We start from the raw sequence: 10184 nt of genomic DNA on the forward strand, positions 1-10184 counted from the left end.
ATTATGTATAAAAAACCATTTCTCCATGGCTGGATATTGGGAGCTATGCAGTTTTATGGGTAACTTAAAATAGATTTTTCATAGGTGGTACTTCAGTTCATTACATCTGGAGGAATCTGGTTTCTAGGAACCCTCTTGGGTTCAATGGACCTATAGATTTATTAAAAGTGAGAGTTACCCAGTATCTATTCCACCAGCCGTTTGTAGAAGATAAATATTAGAAAGTTGGTAACATGGAATTAGTATTCTAAAAAATATAAAAAGATTAAAAAGGAATAAAGGAATGGAAAGTGCTCTTTGGGTGTCAAGGAGAGTCAACGAGGAATTTAAGACATCAATAGAGAGATTAGTGACTATAATAATGTATTTCTGTCTTCTGTATAAGAAGACATTCGGCATAGTCTGTGCGAAATGAAGCCAGAATTCCAAGTAGAAATGGAATAACTTTAAGAAAACTTTTCTTGGCACTGTAAGCTCACACATGTACTTTTATATGCTACAAAGTTGAAAAAAAAAAAAGAAAATTCTGAAGTCCTGAGGCCATAGCTATAAAAAAATATTAAGGTTTTAAAGTAGATTTGTGAGAGTAAGAAAATATGTGTTACGGTATGCTGCTGTTCTATACAGTGCTTTTGCATGCTGGCAAATGTTCTGCTTCTGCTAATGTGAACAATTATTTTTGCTGGCAGAAACAGTTCAAATAAAAGTAGAAGCAAGCCACCATTTCTTAACATAGTGAAGCTGAAAATTTCAAACATTTAATGAAAATTTTTTACACATTTATTTCATTGCTATTCAAGGGAAGTAGTAGGCATTCCATGAAAGTTTGTGTTTATGACAAAAGTAAATTGCTAGTGTAAAGGTGTTTGGAGGCTAAAAGTATGATAAATAGGAGATGATGTAGAAAGAAACAAGTGTATCTATTTTAAAACATTATTATTATTAGCTTCAGCCCTCTCTGACTCTGACAAAACTAGGTGAGTCTGGAAAAGACAGGGCAAGTAGACTACCAAATATTCATTCATTTCTTTTTTGTGTTTAACAGAAACCGAATTTCGCTCAGTGCGTCCATGGGTCCAGATAAAATACTTTCCCAGACTTGCTTGCAGTTAGGGGTGACTACATGACATTTTCAGCTGATGAAATAATTAACAAAACCTGCTATGTTCTGCCCCTTTGTTCTTTCTTCCTTCTCATTCTTGCCTGGAAAGCAGGTAGTGAGGGTGAAGGTAATGGCCAACCTGAGACCATCTCACAGCAAGGATGAGGAATTAAGCTACATAATGAGAATGGGGGAGTGAAAAAGAAGTAGGATCCTGGGGCACCGATGACACCATGGAACCCCTGGACCACTCTTCTCTGTACTTCGTTTTATGTGAGGCAAATTATGTGAGGCTGTTTGGTTAAGCCACTGTCATCAGATTTCTGTTACATCCAGTGCACACAAATCCTAAATGATGCAAAGCCCTTGATATAGTCTCTTTTTGTAACCTATATTTTTATTTATAAAGTATCCATTATGATAATGATGTGTTTAAGGATTTTTGTTCTCAGACCCTCTGAGCTATTAATGACATTAATGAGTTAACAATTGTAAAGTATTTCCTCTTGCTTATCACTGTATTTAATGCCAAAATGTCTGACACATTGTGTGCACTTAATAAATATATATTTACGGGCAATTTGGAAAGTTGTTTTGGCAAAGTGTGTGTATATATACACACACACATTTGCACACATATCTTTACATAAATGCATATATGAGCAAACATTGTATATAGTTATAATTATAAATTATGTGTTTAAAAATACTTGTAGGGCTTTAAAATACTCAGATATTAAAGAATTACTCTATGAGAATAATTGCCACTATTTATTTACTTTCCAGTTAGGATTTGTATATGGCTGTGATAATGGACATTTTTGTGTTTCAGTGAACTCTAAGGTTTTAGACAAACATAAGAGAACTGATTGGCTGAAAGGGAGATAAGGAAACAGTGACTTTGGATTCCCTCCAGCAACATTTGTCAGACCACCTGAATAAGCATTCTGCACAAACCAGACAAAACAAAACACACAGGATTTTAAACTCAAGTACTTTTGGAAATAGGGAGTGTTATACCATTCTTTTCCTGGTGGTTCAAGGTCCATTAAAGCTGCCTACAGTAGAGAAATCTGTTCAACTTTGTTTAATCCAGCATTTCCCAATCTTTTGTGTGATTATGAAACCCTTCTTCCAAGTTACGTCAATTAATACCCATTGGAAATATGTGACAGATACTCTGGGAAACCCTATAATACAGGGACCAGAAACATGTAAAATTACCACTATTATTTAGTATTGACCTAGAAAGTCTAATGCAGTTAAATAATAATCAGAAATAAGACATACGATTTTTGGAAAAGGGGAAAAAAATTAAGACTTTTTATAGAAGACAGAAATTCCTATTTTACCGTGAGAGTGGGATATTTACTTTGTTCTCTACTTTATCTCTGATGGCCAGAGTACCTGTGTAACACATAGGTGCTCAATAAATACTTGTTGGTGGAAGGAAGGCTTAATGAAGAGAGGAAATCTCATGAGAAACCAGTACGCCAGAGAAACACCCTGGGAAAAGCTGTCTAAGAGCCATGGCTTTATGAGCTTTCTGGACATTTGAACATGCCTCACATACTGCTGGTTCTCCAAATTTTCATTGTTTGGAATTTTGAGATTTATAAAAATCCAGTGATAGAAAATATGTGGACTTGATAGCTATCAATCAGATTCCTTCTCAACATAGAACTCCAGGAAAAACAAAACAAGACATAGTACTCCAGGTAACTACGACCAATTGATTGGAGTAGACAAGAGATCTTATTGCCATCTATAATGTAAGACTTAATATTCTTTTTTCCTAGTCAAATAACTTCAATTATTTTATAATCAGCAGACTCACCTCCCTAGCATTAGCTGAAGACAGGTGATTTTTTTCCCCCTCAAATACTACTGTGGTAGTTTTAAAATAATCACAAATTCTTTGACATTTCTCTCTTTGATGGAAGGAAACTAATTCCCCTTCCATTGAGTATAGACTGGAGTGGACTTAGTGAATCTCTCCTAATAAAAAGAATATAATGGGAGTGACAGTGTGAAACTTTGAAGACTGGCTATAAAAGGCACTGTGTCTTACTGCTAATTCTCTTTCTCTTTCTGTTTCTGTCTCTCCCTCAGATGATTCACTGTGGGAAAGTTAGCTGCCACATGGCAAGAAACCAAGGCCTCCTGCAGATAGACATGTGGGTGAGCCATCCAGCAGGGCTCCTCCAGCCCCAGTCAGGCCTTCAGGTGAGACTGCAGCATCTGCCAACGTCGTAACTACAACCTAATGAGGGGCTCTGAGCCAGAGCCACCCAGGTAAGCCGCTTCTGAATTCCTGACCCTGAATAGAAACTGAATAATACATGTTTACTGTTTAAACCACTAAATTTCAGAGTAATGTTTAATGTATAAAAGGATAACAATACAATTATATTAAAGTTTTTTAAAGAAATAAAACTCATTTACAGCCTCTTTTAAAACGCACCCTCCTGTATTCCCAATTTCACCACGTTGGTGTTGCCGACTTAGCTACTTATCCAGCAATACCTGCTTTTTTCTCTCTTCCAAAGCAGGGTCAGAAAACCCTTATTTTAGAGGGCCAGATAGTAAATAGTTTAGGCCTTGTAGGCCATGTGGTCTCTATCACAATTACTCAACTCTGCCCTTGTAGCATGAAAGCAGCTGTAGACAATATTTAAATGAATGAGTGTGGCTATGTTCTAATAAAAGTTTATTTATGGACATTGAAATTTGAATTTCACATAATTTTCACATCACGAAATGTTATTTTTCTTTTGGCTTTTTTCACCCACTCAAAAATGTAAAAGCCATTCTTAACTTGTAGGTCACTTAAAACCAGGCAGTGGGCCAGATTTGGCCCACGGTGTAGTTTGCCATTTCCTGTACTAAAGTAATAGAATTCTTGATATTTAGCTGGCACATGGATGCCCAAAATAAAGACAATGTTTTTTTCAGACAGTAGCCATGTAACCACGCTATGGTTACTGGGAATTAGGTGTAAATGATATGTAAAAATTTTGAGTCATGCTCTTAAAGGGAAGTGGTGGATTCTCCCCTTTTATTCCCCCCCTTTTCACTTCCCACTGGCTAGAATGAAGATCACCTTGGACCGTGTGGATGGCAGAAATGTCCTTGGTATGGTATAACAAATAGAAAGAGCCAGAATTCCTGCCTCTGGGCCACGTGCAGTCATACTGTTATGAGAATGACAAGTAAGACTACAATTGTTTTGTACAGGGACCTCTGTTTTTAGGTCCTTTTCACACTTTGCCAAATCTATATTCTAACTAATTCAGCTGGTTAGACTTTGGCTAACATCTCTAAATGTAATGACAGGTTAATGTGTAGTACTTTCAAGAAGCACTGCAGACAGTGATTAACAGCTATGTGTGGAGTTAAAAAATTCATTCTTGGTTCCTTATCAAGTCAGGATAGTCTGGATATAGGACAGCTTTGATGTTTTTAAAACCAGAATTAATAAATAATTGCAGGCGTTTACCTTTTCTTCTGATTGTTGATTTCCTGCAGTTTGGAAGTGAACAAATGTGTCTTTGTATCCTTTTTCTCCTCCGTCTATCACACTTATGGCCAAGGCAGGAACATTGTTAATTGGGAGAAACATAAACAATTTACTCCTTATAATCTCTGAGGAATAATTAATTCACATTGTCTTTTGTGGAGTTTATTTATATAAATGAATGAGTTTAAAAATTCACCCTCCTGCCACCCCCGTGGTCCTATGGATTTTCTCAGTTATATGATAGCTGAAAGAAATTGTAGTTATAAGAGACATACTTATCTTGTGAGCATATTTTATTTTCCCCAGCAGAACTTGGGGGGTCCCAGGCTGTGAACAACAGTGGGAAAATGATCCCACAGCCTCGAAGTCTGGAAACCACTCTGAGACTCATCAGCCACCACTGGGCAGCACCAACGGATCAGGCATTGTCCAAACACAATTGTTGTGAGCTCTCGTGCTGACGTACAGTATTTCCCATTCATCTCTTTGCCCCTTTTCTCTCCTTTTTTTTCTCTCCCCGCCAGAAACCAAACTAGCTTGGACTCGTCTTCCAAGTCCTGGCTGCTGGAGTCCCCGAGAGATTTCAGGGAGAAGCAGTCTTGGCCGAGGGTTAGAGCCAGAGGCCGGCCGGGGAAGGGAACAATGTCTGGGTGTTGAGAGCAGCTGGAGCTTCGGAGGGAGAAAAGCAGCTTGGCGAATGAGGAAAGAATGTGCTTGTCACTTCAAGAGGCAAGAAACTTCGATTTCCCTCCTGCCTCTGCCAACAAGTGTTTATTGGAAAGGACAGAGTGGTGGTGATGGCAGGTGACTTTGGTTTGGATTTTATGGAATTTTTCGTGTTTATTTTACCTTCTCAAAGAAAAGATAAATGTACAAATCCCACAGTTAACTATTCTGAATTCTGCTTGTGTTTTTATTGGAGAAGTGAGTGTTGTTCCTCAGAGTTATTTTTAAGAATGCCACCCCTGGCCCATTTTGAAACTCTGCTTGCTTTCCTTGCATGTAAGCTAATATATGTGATAGGGATTTTGGAGAAAAGTAGCAGAGCGTATTTAAATGGAAAGTGAAGCCCAAGGGAGAAAAGATCCTGTTCTGAGAACATGAGAGAATTTACAGTTGGAGGAATCAGATGGGCCCATTTAGACAAAATAGGAAAGTTTTAGCTGAAACCAAAGGTGAGTTTACTAAAAGTTTGACATAGTTTGGGGGGAAAAGTTTTTAAGATGTCATACTCTTTGGTCATGTTTTGATTTCTCTCTGATTTTCTTGGATTTTTATGGAAATGGATAGAACAACAGAGACTATTTTCCCATTCTGAATTCCATTTGTTAGACTTGGAAAGTGTGACCTGATTTTAAGTATGCCTTTTAAAATGAACAAAAAGACAATCCAATATTAATATTTGAAAAATAATGTTACCATTTTAAAATCTCTTTCCTCCCTTTCTGAACTCTCAACATTTTTGCCTACTTTCAGAATTCTCCCTTTAATTGTACTTAACTGCTATTTTTTAAATTTGGCAGTGGGAATGTTAGTTAGTTGGATCTTGGGACATAAATACACCTAAAAGTTAAAATGGGGAATAAGTGGGAGTATTGGGAAGGGAAAAAACATTTCTTGAGTTCTACCTCTGTGACAGACCCCTTTACTAGGTCCTTTCCTTGTTAGAATCTGTGAAGTAAGACTTATTATGACCATTTTAAAGAAGGGAGACTGAGGCTCAGTGAGGGTCTTTATAACTTGTCTAATATTACCTGATATTCTATTAATGGTAAAGTCAAGTTATCTGGATTTAAACTTAGTTTTGATTCCAAAGTCCATATTCTTTCCATTGCCCTGATATTGTCCACATAATAATGTCTGGGTTGATTATGTTTAAATTGATTAATCATTAAAAATTTATTGATCAGAAGTAACCTGTATATATTATTTAGGGCTCCTCTTTTGCTAGTGTGTTGTGATTCTAGGTAATGAGACTTTATTACAAGGATTCAAGGGACTACAGAGTCTTCAACTATATAGTTACTTTGCATCTCCAAATTTCCAAGACTGGAATTAGTACTCTCAAGAAAAAAATAATCTGATGTGGTCTCTTGTCATTACCCACGATGAAGTTCCTGGCCTGGCAAGGTTCACCAAACCACTTCAGACGTGGTGGCTTCCTCCACATCCAAACTGTGCGATAACTTAACCTTTAACTTGGGCACTCCTTTCTGAGGCCAGAGTAGAAGTTTCACAAGGTATATCTGGTGTAAATCATTGCAAATTTTTTGTAGGAAGTGTCTCTTAGGGCTGCTGTTCTTAGAAGGAGATTGTGAGCAAAGCAGGAACTTGGAATTTTGTACTCTTTCCCAGCACATGAAGAAACAAACTGGATGTAAAGAAGTCAATGAAAAGAAGTCAGTGAGGGCTTCCCTGGTGGCGCAGTGGTTAAGAATCTGCCTGCCAATGCAGGGAACACGGGTTCAAGCCGTGGTCCGGGAAGATCCCACATGCCGCAGAGAACTAAGCCCGTGCGCCACAACTACTGAGCCTGCCCTCTAGGGCCTGCGAGCCACAACTACTGAGCCCTCATGCCACAACTACTGAAGCCCACGGGCCTAGAGCCTGTGCTCCGCAACAAGAGAAGCCACCGCAATGAGAAGCCCGCACACGCAACAAAGAGTAGCCCCTGCTCACTGCAACTAGAGAAAGCCCATGCACAACAGCGACGACCCAACACAGCCAAAAACTTAAAAAATAAATAAATAAATAAAAAACAAAGAGCCTTTCCAATGGGTTGACATAATTTTTTTTTTTGAGTATCTGCTTTGCGCGAATCATGGTGAGAATATTAAGAATCATTTTAGAAACTGGAAAAATTCTTAACCCAGAGAGATCATTACTTTGCTTTGCTGTGTTTCCACATACAGTAAATTCAACACAAACATGGCTTAGGGAGTATCTTAACCACTCTGGAAATGTAGAAGTATTTCTTATAATCCAGAATATTTAATCAGAACTTCGATTCCCCAAGCATTCTGAGTAATCAGTATTTTCCTTTGTGAGTTTCAGATGAAGAATTATTTGTATGATGACATATCTGGGTTGTTCAATACACTTTCTTCTGAATCTTTCTTTAGCATGATGTGAGGTATACTTGGGAAATGTGCATTTAAATAGTAACAGCAGTGATTGTAGTGAATTCCAAGTGGGGATTTCATGCTCTAATTTCTGTGAATTGAGGGGTAATATTTTTATGTTATTGTTTTCTATAATAAAACCTAAACCCAGCTGCACATGTCTGGCAATTTAAAAGTTTCAATAAACTAATGCTTGGTAATAATACTGACCTATTTCTCCTAAGGATTAAGTAAGTGGAGGTTTTATTTTACAACTACTTTTTAAAATAGTGTGTTATCATGTAGAACCAATGCTACGGGTATAATATAATTTGCTGTTAAGTCAATTGAATAAAACATGTACAGAGTTTTTTCTCTTGGCCAACACTCTCTTTTATAGGGCAAAGCAGATCAGAACAGTTGACCAGGGTGTTATATCTGCATAGGCCCCACATTGCTCTTGTCTTTTTTGTAAAATTGAATATATCTTAATAGACATACTTTTATGTGTCTAAAATTGAAGAACCTATTTATAGATATTGCAGTCTAATATTTTAGTGATTCACTAAGTAAATTATTAAATAAAAATATTTATTAAGGGGTAATTTTTAATTTCCTATTTTTTTTTAATTAATTAATTTTATTTTTGGCTGCGTTGGGTCTTCGTTGCTGTGCATGGGCTTTCTCTAGTTGTGGCTAGCGGGGGCTACTCTTACTGCAGTGCATGGGCTTCTCATTGCGGTGGCTTCTCTTGTTGCGGAGCACGGGTTCTAGAGCGCAGGCACAGTAGTTGTGGCGTACGGGCTTAGTTGCTCTGTGGCATGTGGGATCTTCCCGGACCAGGGCTCGAAGCTGTGTCCCCTGCATTGGCAGGCGGATTCTTAACCACTGTGCCACCAGGGAAGCGGCACAGGGTATATCATTCTCAATATTTTGAAAGCTCATGTATTTACGATTAAAAAACAACTGGATAGAAAACATTATCTGGGTATATCAACTATCAACATGCCAAGTCTGGGCTTTTTTAGGACTTACTCTGGGCTACCACTGAACATGGTCTGGCCTCACCTTTTGGCCTGGATGCTCAGTTTTTTTAGTGCTTGAATTACAAGGCATCAGGGAGACTAAACAGAGCTTAGCACACCTACATTTATGTATAGTAATTTAGCTTTATGTAAAGCTTTAGCAATTTAGTAGAGAGGTTAATCACCTAGGTTGCTGGAGACAGACTGCTTGATGAAACCCTGGCTTTGGTTTTTACTAGGCTTTAACATTGGTCAAGTTTTGTGACCTCTGTCGGTCTCAGTGTCATCATCTGAAAAATTAGGAAGATAACAGTACCTCATCTGTATGAAGTGTGAATGAAATGATGCTTGTCAAGCACTGAGCACAACTCCTGGCAATACTAAAGACTTAATAAATGTTAGATGTTATGATTGTTGTTGATGATGTTGTGACTGTTGTGGTTCTTCATCTTTTTATTACTACCATGAGTATTTATATCATATCAACCAGAAAGTTAATATAATGTAAATTTATAATGAAACATGGGATAGTGCCTGGAATGCTTGCGTAACCTCTCTTCATTTCTTGGTTTAAAGATAATTTAGATATAGAACCAATAGTTAGAAAGCTGCCTGGTTAATGAGGACAAAATTTCAGTTTATAGACAAATTAAAGCATCAATTATTTATTTATTTATCTATCTATCTATTTATTTTGCTTTTAGCTGGCATGAACCCATCTTACTATAGTAATCTCTGCTTACCTCTGCTGATAGAATGCTGAGTAAATTTATCTTTGATTAATTCTTTTTACTGAGGTGAAATTCACATAACATACAAGTAACCATTTTAAAGTGTACAATTCATTGGCATTTACTACATTCACAGTGTTGTGCAAACACTCCCTGTATGTAGTTACAAAACATTTCATCACCCCAAACAAAACCTCATGCCCATAAATCAGTCACTCCTCATTTCCTGCTCCCCCTAGCCCCTGGCAGCCACCAATTTGCTTTCTGTCTTTATGGATTTACCTATTTTGGGTACTTCATATAAATGGAATCATACAGTATGTGACCTTTTATGTCTGGCTTCTTTCACTTAGCTTAATATTTTCAAGGTCCATCCACATTGTAGCATGGATCAGTACTTCATTCCTTTTTTATGGCTGAGTAATATTCCATTGTATGTATATGCCATATTCTGTTTATCCACTCATCTGCTGATGGTCTTTGATTAATTTTTAAAATGGAAAATTACTTAATAAATACAGCCCAATAAAAAATACTTTCAACATGGGATTCAAAAGGGAAAATATTAAGATTATGAGATATAAACTATATATAGCCACCACTGGATCTCCAATGACTAGTATATTTTATGGCACATAGTAGATACTCAGCAGATATTTATTGCATGAGTGAATGAATAAACCACTGTAATATGTTAAAAACTGA

At 37.2% G+C, this 10184-nt stretch overlaps 1 protein-coding gene across 1 annotated transcript in view; it reads left to right on the forward strand.

Moving 5' to 3' along the window:
• COX18 (cytochrome c oxidase assembly factor COX18) overlaps positions 1-4262 on the forward strand; it is an 87093-nt gene extending 82831 nt beyond the window's left edge. Inside the window, exons 8-9 of the transcript XR_011073919.1 lie at positions 3215-3397; positions 4194-4262. The gene's annotated coding sequence lies outside the window, so the exon portion shown is untranslated. The remainder of the gene's footprint in view (positions 1-3214; positions 3398-4193) is intronic.
• Positions 4263-10184: the final 5922 nt, after the last annotated feature.

Source organism: Eschrichtius robustus, chromosome 4 (genome assembly GCF_028021215.1).
Source record: "Eschrichtius robustus isolate mEscRob2 chromosome 4, mEscRob2.pri, whole genome shotgun sequence".
NCBI classification, from domain to species: Eukaryota; Metazoa; Chordata; class Mammalia; order Artiodactyla; family Eschrichtiidae; genus Eschrichtius; species Eschrichtius robustus.